Source organism: Cyanistes caeruleus, chromosome 4, assembly GCF_971803275.1.
Source record: "Cyanistes caeruleus chromosome 4, bCyaCae1.hap1.1, whole genome shotgun sequence".
In the NCBI taxonomy this organism is placed as follows: domain Eukaryota; kingdom Metazoa; phylum Chordata; class Aves; order Passeriformes; family Paridae; genus Cyanistes; species Cyanistes caeruleus.
The window spans coordinates 34,585,383-34,600,376 of NC_141704.1; the positions used below are offsets into that span (position 1 = coordinate 34,585,383).

The 14,994-nt window shown below is 48.2% G+C and overlaps 1 protein-coding gene across 2 annotated transcripts in view; it reads left to right on the forward strand.

The window, feature by feature from the left end:
• The window catches only part of GRIN2B (glutamate ionotropic receptor NMDA type subunit 2B), a 218,392-nt gene that overhangs the window by 4,488 nt on the left and 198,910 nt on the right, over positions 1–14,994 (forward strand). The window contains exons 3-4 of one of the 2 annotated variants that reach the window (XM_086887636.1): positions 7,375–7,533; positions 8,326–8,777. The gene's annotated coding sequence lies outside the window, so the exon portion shown is untranslated. Of the gene's footprint in view, positions 1–7,374; positions 7,534–8,325; positions 8,778–14,994 lie in introns of those variants that run through there. The other variant, XM_086887645.1, reaches the window with a different exon arrangement.

The window sequence follows — 14,994 nt, forward strand, 5'->3', positions numbered from 1 at the left end:
AGATGCAGCTGAAGTGTACTAGAGGTGTTTTGCTTATTGCTTCTTCCTAGATATCTAAGTAAAGGAGAAAAGAAGGTGGCAGTTTTCTTTAGAATATAGAGTAATCTGACAGAAATCTTAATGTTTCTTCCAGCCAGAGGGCTGAGTTATTGAGTCAGCTGGCTCACTTGGAAACAGCTCAAGCAAAAGAAATCTATCTCCATTTGCATAAAGTAATTTGCCAAGGGTAGGTCTCATTTTTTTCAGGAAGGTGTGGTGGTGATGGAGCAGCAGGATAACCTCAGCTGCTGTAGGTAGATATTCTCTCCCAGGACTGTGAATATTCAGGCTTATCACATGCTTTTCCATTTTGAATTAATGAGACTACTAAATTAATGGGCAGAAGAGCAGGTGACCCTGATGCTGCTGGCTCTCAACTGACCATGGACAGTGATTTTCAGAGCTACTTCTAAGCTCCATCTCTTCTCTGTTTGCCCCTGGGCAAAGAGCTATCTTGGGGACCACAGCTGCATGCTAACAGAGATAATTTTTCACTTTAAAATGTGTCTAAAGAAAACATTTGTCTTCAATTAGATGGTCAATGCAAATGTACAATAAATGCTGCAGTGAGCACCTAACTCAAGCCCAGTAAGAACATTTCCAGCTCACAGGCTCTTGGCTTGCTGGGTGAAATAATTCGTACTTCTGTTTCAAGGAAGACTTTCAGGCCCACATTTCTGTGTTAGAGAAGTGATCCATTTTTCTAACGTCACGCTGCTCCTTTTTCAGAATCCTTGTCAGTATGAATATTATTTTCCTTCTCTACCATTTCTTCCCCTGCACTCTCTTGGTGAGTTATTTGTAATACCATCTGCTTCACCTGAAGGAGTAATGAGATGAACAGAGAGAGGCTTGGTGCTGTTATCAACCCTGAACTTTTCCGAACAAAAGCAGGGGCTGTTAGGATGTTATGAACTAAGGGATTTTCAGAACTGTGCCGACAGGGAGCCCAGCTGGTGACACTAACCAGTGCCTCCTCTTTGCCACATGGACATTAAAGTGAATCCCTTTGCTGGGTATACCCTTGCATATGTACTTGTGTGTAATAAATGGTATCAAAGGCTCTGACAGAACTTGCAGGTGTCGGAGGGCATAGGATGTGGGTAGGATTTTGTCTTTCCTTTGTGTACATTGTTTCCCTGTGCTAAGGACTGGAAGGAATCCATGGAGAAAAGATAGGAGCCATGTGTTTGGGAAGAAAATAGCAGTGAGGCTTTGGTGACAGTATTTTTATGTCCTAAGGTGTTTAAACAAAAAATACATTGTTTAGGAGAAAACCAAATATTTGTGTACACTGCTGCTGTTAGATTTGGCCTCAGTGGCGACATGTGTATTTTTAAGAGCGAAGGATTTTTTTTTTTACCCGCAGTAACTTAATGTTCCAAGTGAGTTTATAATAGCACTGATTAACTGGTAGCATTTAGTTTGAGTGAAATATCAGCTCTGAAGTCTCTCTGTACTCTTTTTTTTTGCTCCAGACACTTTTATCAGTCTTAGAGGTATTTAACTTATTCTTTTCATAGGAGGTGGTTCATGTTTTAGCAATGTCCCATTGAACAAGCATTAAGGATTTGAAGCTCCATAAGTGAAGTTGAGGTATTCTGGGTAGCCTTAAGAAATCTGTGGAATAGCAAGGAAAAATCTAGAAATGTCCCATTGTTTTGTCTAGAAGCCATTGAAATGGAGTAGGGCTTACCAGCCACCTCAGTAGCATGTAGGCCTTCTGTATAAGAAAAATAAATGTGCTTATTTATGATAGCACCAATAGCGTAGAACTTTGACCCAACTGTAACACACGGAGCAAAGAAGTGGCATGTTATTAACTATTCTATTATCTACAACAAAGCAAGTTAGAAGGTGAAAGCCAGGGAACTTAAATGACTGAAACTTTTTGCCCTGTATATTTGTAGTAGACAGTTTCCCTTTTAATAGTGGGGGCTGGGAAGTTTCTTGGCATGTGACTAGTTGAGCTTTTGCCTTTATATGGATATTGTGTTAAAGATGAGACCATCTAGGTAAAGCAGATCCCTGAGGGTGTTTGCAGCAGCTCTCAGTAGCATGAGCAGTAAACTAGATAATTGGTGTGTTGGTTCTCATCCAATAATAATTTATTTCCTGGGAGCAACTTCAAAGCTTAATCCTAGAATTAAATCCCCCTATTCCTCCTTGGGATTTTAATTTAGTTTTGAATGCTCTGATGGATCGTCTGCTAGAACATTAAAGACAGCTTTCAGACATAAGGGTGATTTTTCTGGCTGCTGTATGTCCTATATGGAGAATAGGTGAATGCAGGTACTTTCCTGAAGAAACTCTTCTTTAGCTTTTCATCACGATAAGCTGGCAAAAGCCACACTTTATCTTTTACTGAAAGCGGTTTTTCAGTTTCCTTTAAACCATGAAGGCAATCTGCCTAATCCATTTTGCAGCTCTTCCAGTGAAGAGAGTCATCTCTTGAATCTGGAGAGAACCAATAAGATTTTCATCAACCAGAAAGTTGATTTTAGAAAAAAACCAAACCCAGATAATCTGTTTGTCCTGTTAGGGTTGGAACAGGATGGAGATGACTGCTGGGAGGGTTGTGGTTTCCCATTCAGTCAAGTGTGTCAGGAAACTGTATCTTGTTAAGTGCAGTGAGATGGGACAAAATCTCCAGCCACTGGAATTATCTTTTGCACCCCAGAGGTGGAGAAGAAAGACATCTTCCTCAGAGTGATGCAAGGCAGTGAGTTCTTCAGCCTTTCCTTTCTGCTTCTGAATGGCAGGGTAAAAGGGATGGCGTCTATGGCTAATGTTTGTGCCATGCTTTGATGAAATACAGTACAGCATTTGATGATAATTACTATTTATTATTAGATAGATGTGGTGCTTTTTGACAGATAGGTTCTTCACTCCGGGTATGCTATAGGTAGAAGAGCTATATATCATCTTAGAAAAGTGACAGTGTCAGTTTCAAATCCTGTCTGTACTTCTGCAGTTCAAAAAGAACACATTTCCATTTGAAAGAACAAACTCCACAGTTTCTTAGTTTAATGTGCCTGTATTTCATACATAAATGACCATCCAGGAAAACCAATTTCAGTGAGCCTGACATTCCATACTCAAAAGAACAAGACAAGTCTATAAAGACACAGAGAAAGCTATTTCTCCTTTAGTCTACTTCACATTGTTTTTGATTCTGCTTGACAAAAAACCAGTCTGCTAGTTGTTAGGATTTCTGGGGGCAGGCTGACCATGGCAGAGACAGTAGGGGATGCTTCAATTATTGCAATGTAAAATGATGAGAGCTCAGCTAAGTGTCCCGGTATGACAGCTGAGACAACATGTGTAACACTTCAAAGCAACTGCAACAGTGTTCACAAATCCGGTCTGCTGGGCTGCTGGCAGGATGAGTGTCCTGTGAGTAGCGAACAAAGTGATCATTCTCCTTGTGCCCAGGTGTTCTTGCAAATGACTGATGAGATCTCACCACCCAGTGGCTTCTGGCTCTAGCATCTCTTGGTCCTGAACCATGTGCAAAAGAAAGGAAGACAGGTTTCATGCCAAAATTTAGCTGAGTCCTTCAGCCAGGTGGTTGTGCCACTGTCAGGTTTGCATGCTTGTTTCTCCATTTGCTTTCCCTTTAATTAGCTGATGAAATTTCTTCCGTGCTGTTCGTTACGCATCATGACATGGTATCCTTGTTTGTGGACCTGTGTGGCCAATGTTACGGTGTTCTTCCAAAACTGACACAGGCCTGGTATCTGAACACCAGTACATGGGCGTAGATGTATGTATTCAACCACTTTATAGTCAGGCTGGCTGAGTAGTGCAGGGCACAGAGCACTGTATAAAAGCAGCTGGAGTCTTGGTTACCATGCTCTGCAGCCCATGTGCAAACACCCAAAGGAACGCTACTATCAAAACGTTTTTATGGTGTGAATTATCCAGAACAATTGATCCATTTCACTGATTATAAGAAACTGTGTTCCACAGACATGGCTTTTCTTCTACTAATGCAAGTGTGTCTGTGTTTGAATGGAGGACCTATGAAGTGGCAGTCTTTTCCTTTAGCTGCAGACACCCCATTTATCTAGAGCCCTGGAAATAGGTTCTGATTTTATGAAGTCAGTGGGACATTTACTAAGGGTCAAAGCTACTGCAGGGCCTTTGGTCCCTGTCAGTGCTGGCAGAGGCTTCTCTGTTGTGACAGAATGGCTCTGCTGGATTGCATCCTCCCCAACATCATCACCACTGCCACATCCAGCCCTGGTTGCTTTTGATATAAGAACTTACATTTTCATTATTTTATCTTAGGCAGGACAAAAATAATATAGCCCTTAATTTATAGTAAACATGACCTGTTTAAGATAAATCCCTCAATTTGTCTTACAAATAACATTTAAGTGTTTTTGAATTGAAGAGATGTTTGAGAAACCGTTTCCTATCAGAGATGCTATTTGTTTCATTTTATGCAGTTCATTCATCTTAGTTGATTGGAGAAAAAATAAAAGCCTACCCCAGCTAGTGAGAGTAAACCCTGCCACAGTACTGTGCTGCTGCAGACTTCGCAACATTTTTTATTTAGAGCCAACCTCTACACACATTATTTACAATAACTATTACATCTTAATATAAAAAAAAAAAATACAAATTGGGAGTTAGATTGCTGTACAAAATCCTGAGAAGATAATTCTGAAGCAACTGGAATTTTTATGTGCCTGATTTCAAACTTGTAATTGAGCCTGCTATCTTTGATCAAGGGGAATGCACCCATTTTGTCTGAAAAAAAGTGTTGAATTGGACACTCATGCCCCTAATCAGTGTAGGGAATTTAGCCCTTATGATTTATTTAAGAAAAAATTATAAATATACATATGTATTATGTTTATGTAAGATGTGCATAGACATCTATCAAGTAGAAAGGCAACTAGTCTCATCCTTAAAAGTAAACAAGGCTTTCATGTAACTGTGGAGTTGTGTAGTTTTATAAAGAAAAATAGCTGATGAATTCCTTCATCTTAAGATCACAGAGAATTATAACCTTAAATATTGCTGACTTGCTTAAAATTATTGCAGCCTCTTGTCAGAAATTGTTCCTAGAGACACTTCTTAACCCTCCATTTTGTGTTTCTAAGTAATGTGCTGGATGAAAACCACTCCCTCTCTTTTTGTCAAGCTCCTTGTCCGCTTGTTTCATCCAGAAGAATGCAGGAGGGCTTGCACAGTCATAGTTTATCCCTTCTTGCCATACAGAAAGGAAAAAACATCCCTTGGCCAAATCATATCTGCTATTCCTGTATCACTATTATCAGTGAAAGGAATGGCAAAGTCAAATGACTAATCTCTTCAGCTATTAGCAGCTTCTGTATGTAAGTATCACTCTACAGTTCTTTCCTCCAACTGTTCTGAGATAATTTCAGATTACTTTAGGCTTTGGCTAATATGTCTTCCATTTTTACTGAAATTAGAATGAAAAATATCACAGTCATTTTTTTTAAGCATGCCTAAAAATGTTAGGAAAATCTTTCTAACAGAACAGCCCTTACCAGCACCCTCGAGAAGATCCAGGCTGTCAAAATGAAAATACTGGTGTCTGGTTTTGTCAAAGAGCTCAAGCACAGATTGGTATTTCTTGTGGTCAATGCAGCTACATGAAAAATATCATTGTACACATACTACACATGGAAACAGAAATTATTTCAAGCTCCAGATGGCATGTTGACATTAATGCATGCGGTGCTACAGTCACATTGCTGTCCATAACCTTCTCTACAGACCAGCACACTCTATTTGGACCATGTGGATCAATTCTGAGGTACAAACTGAGACAGGAGGTTAAGAGGTTACAGGCTGACTCAGGGTTAAGAGAGAGTCCACAGCTGCTGTGGTTCTTTTACGAGGCTTTCCTCCCTCAGAAACTTTGGCCATATGCACGTTTTGCCCTGTAAATACATACCTGCAATGAAGGTCCAGCACTGAGTGCTCGTCTGCTCACTGGAACACAATTCTTTGGCATGTGGGATCCAGCCCTCCTTGCCTATCTTTTGAGCAGCATCTTCCTCACTGCTCCTGGATGGAGAGCATGCTAGGAAGGTCCAAGCAACTGTGTATTCCTTGGAGGGTGCTTTCAGTGAGAGGCGTGGAAAGGCTGGACAATGCAGTCTGCATCAGCACTAAAGCAGAGCACGTGATGTTTGGCCTGGGGTCTGATTTCCTACAGGACAAGTGTAGCTGGCAGGGAAGCATGGGGAGGGCTTTCCTCAGTGCTCTTGTTTTTAGAGGGTCACCAAGCACCATCTGAGGTCTTCCAAATCTTCTACCAAGACTCATACATTGGCAGGGTGGGTGTTTCAAACCCTAGAGTGGCTGCACGTCCTGAAGGCTGCACTTGACACTTCCACCTGGAAGGGGTCTGCTTTGTTACGCACTCCGGCTTTTCCTGGTGGGGGCAAGACTTACCCCAGGGCTGTTCTCCGGTGCTGAGGAGGGTAGGTGGGCACACTCTGCTCGAGCCACCCATGGCACAGGAGGGGACAGGGACAGATCTGTGACCACAGAGTGGATCGCAGTGGGGCTGAGAGCACCATGAGCAGCAAGGGTGCACGCATCCATGGGCAGGGCAGGATGAGGATGAAGACACGTGTTCCTTTCTGTTCAGGCTGATTTCACGTTGCTTAGCTTCCAAGGGACTCTGAGAATACCAATTAAAGCACGGGGCTTAATTGTGGAGTATCCAATTTGGATATTAGCGTTATCTCTGCTCTCACTGCTTTCTTTTCGTTCGGATCCAATTCTGCTGCCTGCCTGCTGGCTGGGTGCCTGTTCCTTTCTTCTCATTATTACTATTTTATGGTTATTGTTAATATATATATTTATTTTAAGCATTCCTTCTCTCGGTTGCTTCCAGACGCGCGGGTCGCAGTCCGAGAGGGCGCTGGATGCGGGGAGCCCGGGTGGTCCCCGCGGGGCTGCGGTGGCGGCGGCGGCTCGGCCCCGGCCCCGGTCCCGGCTCGGCCGGAGGCACAGGTGCCGCCCGGGCACGGGCTCCCCCTTCGCCCCCGCCGGAGGCCGAGACCTGCTTCCTCCGGCAGCGGGCAGGGGGTGGTCTCCCGATGCCCGTACTGTCCTTCCTCCTCGTCTTCTCCCGCCGTTCCCCCCACTGCTCACCAGCACAGCTTCCCCTCCCCGCCCCTTGATATTTCCCCCTCCCCACCATTTTCCGCGGGTATATTTAATTATTATTAATTATTAAGCTGCTTTATTAATTCACCTTCCCATGCTTTCCCCACCTCCGGGAAGCATTCTCGGAGCTTTTATATTGCAGCGAATTTTTTTTTTTTTTTAATGTATTTTTAGGGTGATGCTCTGAGCTCTTCCCCCTCCCATCTCCCACCCGGGCAGTACCAGAGAAGAGAATGAAGAAGTTGAGCATGTCTGAGGCGGATCAGCCTTGCAGGCAGAGAGGGGGGCAGTAGCTACTCAGAGCAGCCCGAGTGCTTGAAGCAGGATTTGCTGGTATGTATGTGGGTCTGGATTTTATGACAGCTCTGAGTGTGAATCTTTTACCGAGCGAGAAAGGAGGGGAAAAGAAATATCTACAGCTTCATTAAATAAATGCCTGCATAGCCTATAAGCCCTGTCCGGTTGTGCTGGAGGAGGTGGTGGTGGTGGTGGGGACACTCCCAGCCATCCACCCACCCCTAGAAGAAAAAAAAAAAAAAGAAAAAAAAAAAAAAAAGAAAAGAAGAGCCCAAGCGGAGCCCGGCGAGCCGAGGGTTGTGTTTTGGGGGGGCGCAGTGCAAGCCGTCCCCGCGGCAGGTGAAGCAGCCCCCCCGCGCCCCGAGGCGGTGCGTGTGTGTGCGCCCAGCGCGCCCCGCGCTGCCCGTGGAGCCGAGCGCGGCGGGCAGCGGTGCCGGCAGCACTGCAGAGGGGTGGGCACGGCCCTCGCCAGCCCTCGGGGGCTGGGCCCGGGGGTGGGCGAAATGCTGTGCGTGCATGGGGAGGGGGCCGCGGGCGGGGGGGGAGTCGCTTTCTCTCCGCGATTCACATCGCGCCCGCTTTACCGTCTCGTATGCATGCCTATCCCGGGAATGGTGTAGTCAGCCCGTATCTGAATTATTTATAGACTCGTGCCAGCTGTTTTTTTTTTTTTAATTTTTTTTTTTTTTTAAATTCCGCTTGTGTGCACTATTGGGAAATGCGTTTTGCCTTCCTTTTTTCTCAATATATTAATGTCTTTGTTGGGGAGCGTTTTATATCCCCTTCAGATCCCTCTAATACAAAATTGATGCTTATTTTTCCCTTCAGGAAGGGGACGCTTTGAGGATAATCATGCTTCACAGAAGAACGGCACCGACCTCCAGTTGCATTAAACACAACCTCCTCCACTAGGGCTCCAGGAAAAAAAAAAAAAAGAGAGAGAGAGAGAGAATAATTATAAGAATAATCATTAAAAAGGCGAAAGGAATGCTTACTCTGGAACCTGCATTTGCCGATCCTCACCACTCGCGCTGAATATCCTCTGAAGTGATTCTCTCCAGCTTTTGAATTTGCACCGCTTCAAGACGCAAGATTGCCACAAAGAAGCCTTTATTTTTTTTACAGCCAAATAGGATTGTTTTTTAACTCATTCCCCCACGTTTGCCCCCGACCCTTATTCTTCTTATGTGGATATGCAAGCAAGAAGAGGAGACTGGACATCCCCAACATGCTCTCTCCCTTGATCTGTCCGTCTAGAGGTTCTGCTTCTACAAACCAAGGTAGGGAAATTCCTGTTTCTGTGGTTTTGCTTGCAGCTCATTTTGGTACACGGGTTTGCCCAGGGAAGATCACTCACGGTAGAACAAAAGGTTTAGAGATGCTGCTTTTAGAAGCAGATAGAGGGGGAAAATCCCCAACATTCACCAGACATGTTGATTCCCTCTTGGCTCATCAAATAGGACATAAAGAGAAGGCGAAAGGATTTGAGTTAGGTACCACGTTGTGAATCAGGGGAAAGTCCCTTGTGATTTTTTTTTTTTTGGGGGGGGTGGGAGTGGGCAGGTGGGGTCGGGGGAGACATGGGAGGAGGAACACGGCTTTGGAAAGGGGTGAATATGAAAATAATTTTCATCCATCCACCCGCAAACTGCCTCCTCCTTTTCACTGGTCCAGCGGCTCCTTGCCATGCTTTGATGTGAAAGCAGGGCTCCTCAGGAACAACAGGACGTAGAAACCCGCTTGTTGCCGAGGAGGGTGGTGCATTATTGAAAACCCACGCCGACCTCTCGATCGTGAGCGGCCTAACGCGGGGGCCGGGGCCGGGGCCCGGGGAGTGGCCGGGGCCGCCCCTGGCACCGCGGCAGGAGCCCGCCCAGCAGCGGGGCGAGTGCGCCTGCTTGCGTGGAGGTGGAGGGCTATTTTAAGTCCAAGCACGTCAAGCGACTTAGCCTGAACCTACGAGGCGCTGTATTCAGGCAACTTCACGTGTTTTAATTGATCCCCGTCCTCCTGGTGCTACCGGCGGGCATCGTGGCCCCTCTCCGCCTCGCCCCTTCCCTCCTCCTCCCCATCCACGGCGCCCGGCACCCCGCGGCCCCGCGCCGGCAGCCCCTTCCCCTGCCCACTCGGGAGGGATGCAAAATGGCTATCGTGCCGCTGGGCTGTAGATACGCCAGAGATACCGGTGCATCCCGACCGTAAACGTGACATGTGAGTCTTTCCGTAAGATGGTGGCAAGACAAAGGCAGCGGAGCCGCCGGGGGGTGCGGGAGCGCCGGGCACAAGGTGTTGAAAGTCTCGGGGTTATTTTAAGCCTCAGCCCGTGCCCGCCGCACCGCTTCGCCCGTCACGCGTGGGTCTGCGGGAGAGGCGGGGGTGGGGGCGAGCTGCTGCACAGCCCCCCCGGGGGCGGACCCCCAGCACCCTTACCCGCATCGCCAGCCCCCCGCCCAGGCTCCCCCCGAGCCGCCTCTCCCTTCCAGACCCGAAGCCTGGCAGTGGGCGGGGGGCGGCAAGAGGAGCGGGAGGCGCACCCCACAGCAGAGGGAGGAGGAAGGGGGGGTCACCCTCCAGCCCTGCCGCGGGGTGAGGCAGCCTGGAGGCACTCTCAGCCCTTGATGCATCCGGAGCGTGCCGAGGCGGGGGCGCGCCTTTCCTACCACCTCCTTTGCCTGCATCCTTCCAGTAGCTCCTTGCTACATTTCTGAGCGGGTTTTGTCGGCCTATTGTTAAAAACCGGGAGCGGTTCCGCGTGAAGGGGTTGAGAGCCACCTTTCCTGACATATTCTGGCTGTGCTTCTATAAATATCTAAGGCTTCCCAGGGTATCCGCGCCTGGATCCTCCCCGCCTGAGCTCTCCCTCCCTCGCCGCAAGTGGGAGTAGAAAGTTTACCTGTGCGGAGAGGAGGGCGTGTGGGAGCCTTTCCCCCGTTTTCCGAAGGAATTTCTCAGGCCTCGGAGGCCCCTGATCTTCCCAGGACCCCAGCCCCGAATCGGTGGGGAATCGTAGCCCTCTTCGCGGACCATCGCTTACCTCTGAGAGCCCCTAAAAAGCACAAACCCCGGGGGCGGGGGATGCACGGAAAGGGGAGGGTGGGCTCAGTCCCTGCCCCTCTGCCCGTACTCTGGGTTTTGCAGGCACATCGGACGGCAGTGGGGAAGCTTTTCTCGGGTGCCTGGCCAGGGTGGCAGCCGTGGGCAGCGGGGCCAGGCTGCCTGCTCCCCTAGAGAGCTGCGCCGAGCCCTGGCTGCCCGCTGCCTGCCACAGCCGCCAGCCCCGCCAGCAGGGCACCCGGCCCGAGTGAGTGCCGCATCCCTGCCACAGCCCTGTCACAGCCCTGTCACAGCCCTGCCACAGCCCTGCCACAGCCCTGTCACAGCCCTGCCATAGCCCTGCCACAGCCCTGCCATAGCCCTGCCACAGCCCTGCCACAGCCCTGCCATAGCCCTGCCACAGCCCTGCCATAGCCCTGCCACAGCCCTGTCACAGCCCTGCCACAGCCCTGCCACAGCCCTGCCACAGCCCTGTCATAGCCCTGCCACAGCCCTGTCACAGCCCTGCCACAGCCCTGCCACAGCCCTGCCACAGCCCTGCCACAGCCCTGTCATAGCCCTGCCACAGCCCTGCCACAGCCCTGTCATAGCCCTGCCACAGCCCTGTCACAGCCCTGTCATAGCCCTGCCATAGTCCTGCCACAGCCCTGCCACAGCCCTGCCATAGTCCTGCCACAGCCCTGCCACAGCCCTGCCACAGCCCTGCCACAGCCCTGCCACAGCCCTGCCGAGCCTCACCAGGGCCAGGCTCACGAAGAGGTGGAGCAGGGCAGGTGCGACTTGGGGAGGGGTCTTAAAGCTTTGACGCTCAGTCGTGGGAGTCAGGAGCACTGGCCCACATCCTCACTCCTCTTTACTGCCCGGTGTCTCTGGCTGCTACTTTTACCTGTGACTTTTTTCTCATCTTCTCTGCAAGCTCCAGTATGGGCAAAAGGGGATGCCCAGTAACACTGCCTTCCCCACCTTCAAGCACAGCCATCTCAGGCTTTGCAAGCAGTGTATGGTGACAGCTGATCCCTCCTGAGCTGCCCCTTGCAGGCAGGAAGGACTGGGTATGCAACACCCTCAGCTCATGGGGTGCTAGGCTAGTGCTGTCCCACACCCCAAGGCCTTGGGGAGCAGAGCAGGGACACGGCACCCTGCTCTGTCGGGTGACCTGGTGTGCCCCAGCTGCAGCTCTGTAGAGAGCAGCAGTTTGTTCGTGGGTGCAGGGTGCTCTGCAAGAGGGGAGGTGCGGGTATGGGCAATTTTCAACTGCTCACCCACGCCACCCCAAAGCAGCAGCTCTTGTTGCCTCCATATATCCTGCTTTTCTTAGGTCCCTCACCACACCAGCTTGCCTTCCAGTCCTGGGTGGAGGTCTCAGAGGGGCACGATGGAACAGGTTGAGGGCAGAGTCGGGAAACAGACCAGGGAGGGTGAGGTCTGCTTCACCTTCCTCTTGGCTCAGCCATTTTTACACAGGGGCAGATTTCAGCAGAGAAAAGGAAGGAAGCATGGTCAAAGCCACAGCTCCTCCTCCCAGGGACCCTGGATTCTGACCTGTTGGCACACACCTGCTGCACCAGCCAGTTCAGCCTGTCCTAGTGCCTCTTGTAATCCCCGTGCCAATGAGACCATTGCTGAGCAAAGGAAAGTGTCAGCAGCAGCACCCAGACATCCTGTTCTGGGCAAGGGTCTCAGGATACCAGCATTGTTGGCTGAGTTCTACATTGCACCTGTGCATGCCAGAGCATCATGCAAGAGATCATGGAGGGGTGGAAAGTACAGAACGGGCAAAATCCCAAGCTGCTGTCCCTATCTAATAGCTGACACTTTGACTTATCCTTGTTTTGGATTACTAACTGTCCCTTATAAAAAGTCTATCAACCTACGAACCAGCACCTGATCCATCACTGAAGGTGATGGAATTAATTTATATTTCATGTTGTTGGGGCTGTTTCTTGTGCTTGGTTTGGAAGAGGGCAGGTGGACCTCGCTTCCGGTGCCAGAGCTGTGGAGCTGCACTTGGATTCCCACACTGGACTCACATTGCCTGGGTTGGCACTAGGAATTGGTCTCTCTTCAGTACCATGTGGGAGGTCTGGATTTGATTCCTGGTGCTGTTTTTTCATTCCCCCAAGCTGGCAGAGGGTGGGAGCACTGTACAGATAGCACTGCTTGTATCTGCAATGGGCTCCATTCCACATTCCCATCCTTAGGATGCACAAAAGCTGTCTATGAGGTAGTCCAGACTGAGGACTGGTCTCTAGAGGTTTAATCTTCTTGGCCTTTAGAGGGGCCGCAGCTCTACCCTGTCTGTACTCACTCTACTTAGCAGTGTGCTTTGGTGGGCAGTGGTGAAATACAGCTACCTTGCAGCTGGAGAACATTCAGAGGGCTTTTTTAATTTTTAAAATTTTATTTGTGTATGCTGCAATTAATCACCAAAAAAAAAATTGATTAGTTAATAGGAAAGATGGACTAGATGATCTTTCTGAGCAAGATGGCTCAGTGTATTGTGATTGCCTAATCCACCATGGAATGCTCGTGGTACCCACTCTGCCTGACATCAGGGCTCTAGGCCTGCCTGACTCTTCTGCAACTCCGTGATTAGCTTTCTTTGATATTTATTTATATGTGAGAGAAAAGCACAAAGTTCTTGGGAGAAGCACGGCTGATTAGTTGCATGCTTAGATCTACCCTGATCTGTTCTCTGTCCACCCGTCCACAAGAACTCTACACCAAAGTGAGTCAACTTATTGTCACTTTGCTGCAGTCAGACAGACTCACTGCTGCCTTGGGTACCTCCCTGCGTAAAATGAAATGGCAGTTTGAAGATCACAACACTGAAATATGTAGAAGGGGAATCAGAGGAAAATAAGCTATTTAAAGCTAAGCATGGCCCACCTGCTAGTACTGCCTTGTCCCTTCTGAAGAGTTTTGTGTTTCTGCTTCTGCAAAGTGCCTTGTAATGGGAACTAAAAAACCCATTTCTCCAACCACAAAGGGGGCTCCAGCATCCCTGCCACTTACCTTTCTTGCTTTACTGTTTATCTAAAGACAGGAAAGAAGGGTCCTGGCAGGTATGGACTGGTGCTCACTCTGGCAAAATTAGTGCCATGGTGCTAAGTGCCTGGGAGCTAGGAGATTGACTGGATCACGTTAGATGTTAAAGCTATCTTTCATGTTGGTGGGAAAAAAAAAATCCAAGCAAACCCATCCTTTATTGTTCAGGAGCTTGTTGCTTCCTTAAGCTGCAAACCACAAGCTCCCAGCTAGAGTTGTACATCGGAGTGTGAACTGGTGTGTGCACAAATTGACCAGGTGCAGGGTGGTGATCTGTGCAAACCAAGCAGCGTATCTCCATGTGCCTGAGGTCACTGCAGAGAAAAAATCCCCTCTCTATGCACTCAGAAACAAATGTGTGGCACAAGGCGGTGTGCAAACTGTGCAAATTCAAATTCAATTCAAACCATGGCTAATTTGGACCTCTCGAGACAAGGCTGCCTTTTATTCAGTGTTTTCTTGGAAACAGAACAGAACACTGACTCTGGGCAGGAGAAGGGGCAGACTTCTCTTTATAAAATTTTTATGTATACATTGAATATGCTTCATGTGAGAAGAATAAAAGTAGTTATTTTTCCATACCCAGGGTCTCCAAAAAAGTGAAAAGTGAAAGGGTATGTGTCCTGAGACTCACTGCCAGCTCATTCTTCCCAATACAGCTGGTATTTTTAGACTGCAAAGTATGCTGGGTGGCTCTCTTCCCTTTCTAACACAAGCAGTCGAAGACCATGCTTTATATCAATATATATAATCTGGATATATCAATATGGATGAATTGATTAAACATCAGGAGGCAAAGAAATTTGGAATTAGAGTGGTTATTGGCTCATAGTGAAAGGGATACTATCCTGAGACCTCTGCAGCATTCACTCCCTTTGCTTCAAGTGCCATCCACAAGGAAGGTTTAGAACTGAAGAGTCACCGTAAGTGGCTCAGGTAAAAGGTTAGGCTGCTAGCTCTGAATATTGAAGATGTTTCTGTATTCCCAAAGCATGTACTTTGTGTTAGTATTACTAACATTGGTGTGCAAAGCTGTGCTGAAACATTTATAGGAAAGAAACACTCTTAAGGGGAAAAATGTGAATTTGATCTTCTTGTTTGGTGGCTTCTCTGTACTGATTGCTCCTCCACTAAAACAGGTGCAGGGCTACCAGGTAATCTGGCCTGAATAATCCATGGGCTATTATTCTGTCACTACTGCACACCCCTGTCATGTTGGGGCTGTAGGAGCTCACCTCCAATTAATTGTCTGTGTGACAAACTCTTAAGTTGTTTCTCAAGGTATCAGTCATGCTACACTACTTTGTCTGTGTGTAGCTATTTAGTTATGGGAACAGTTCTTGCTTACTGTACTTCCAGTCTGGATTTTCAACCACGGATCAAGAAATGAAGCAG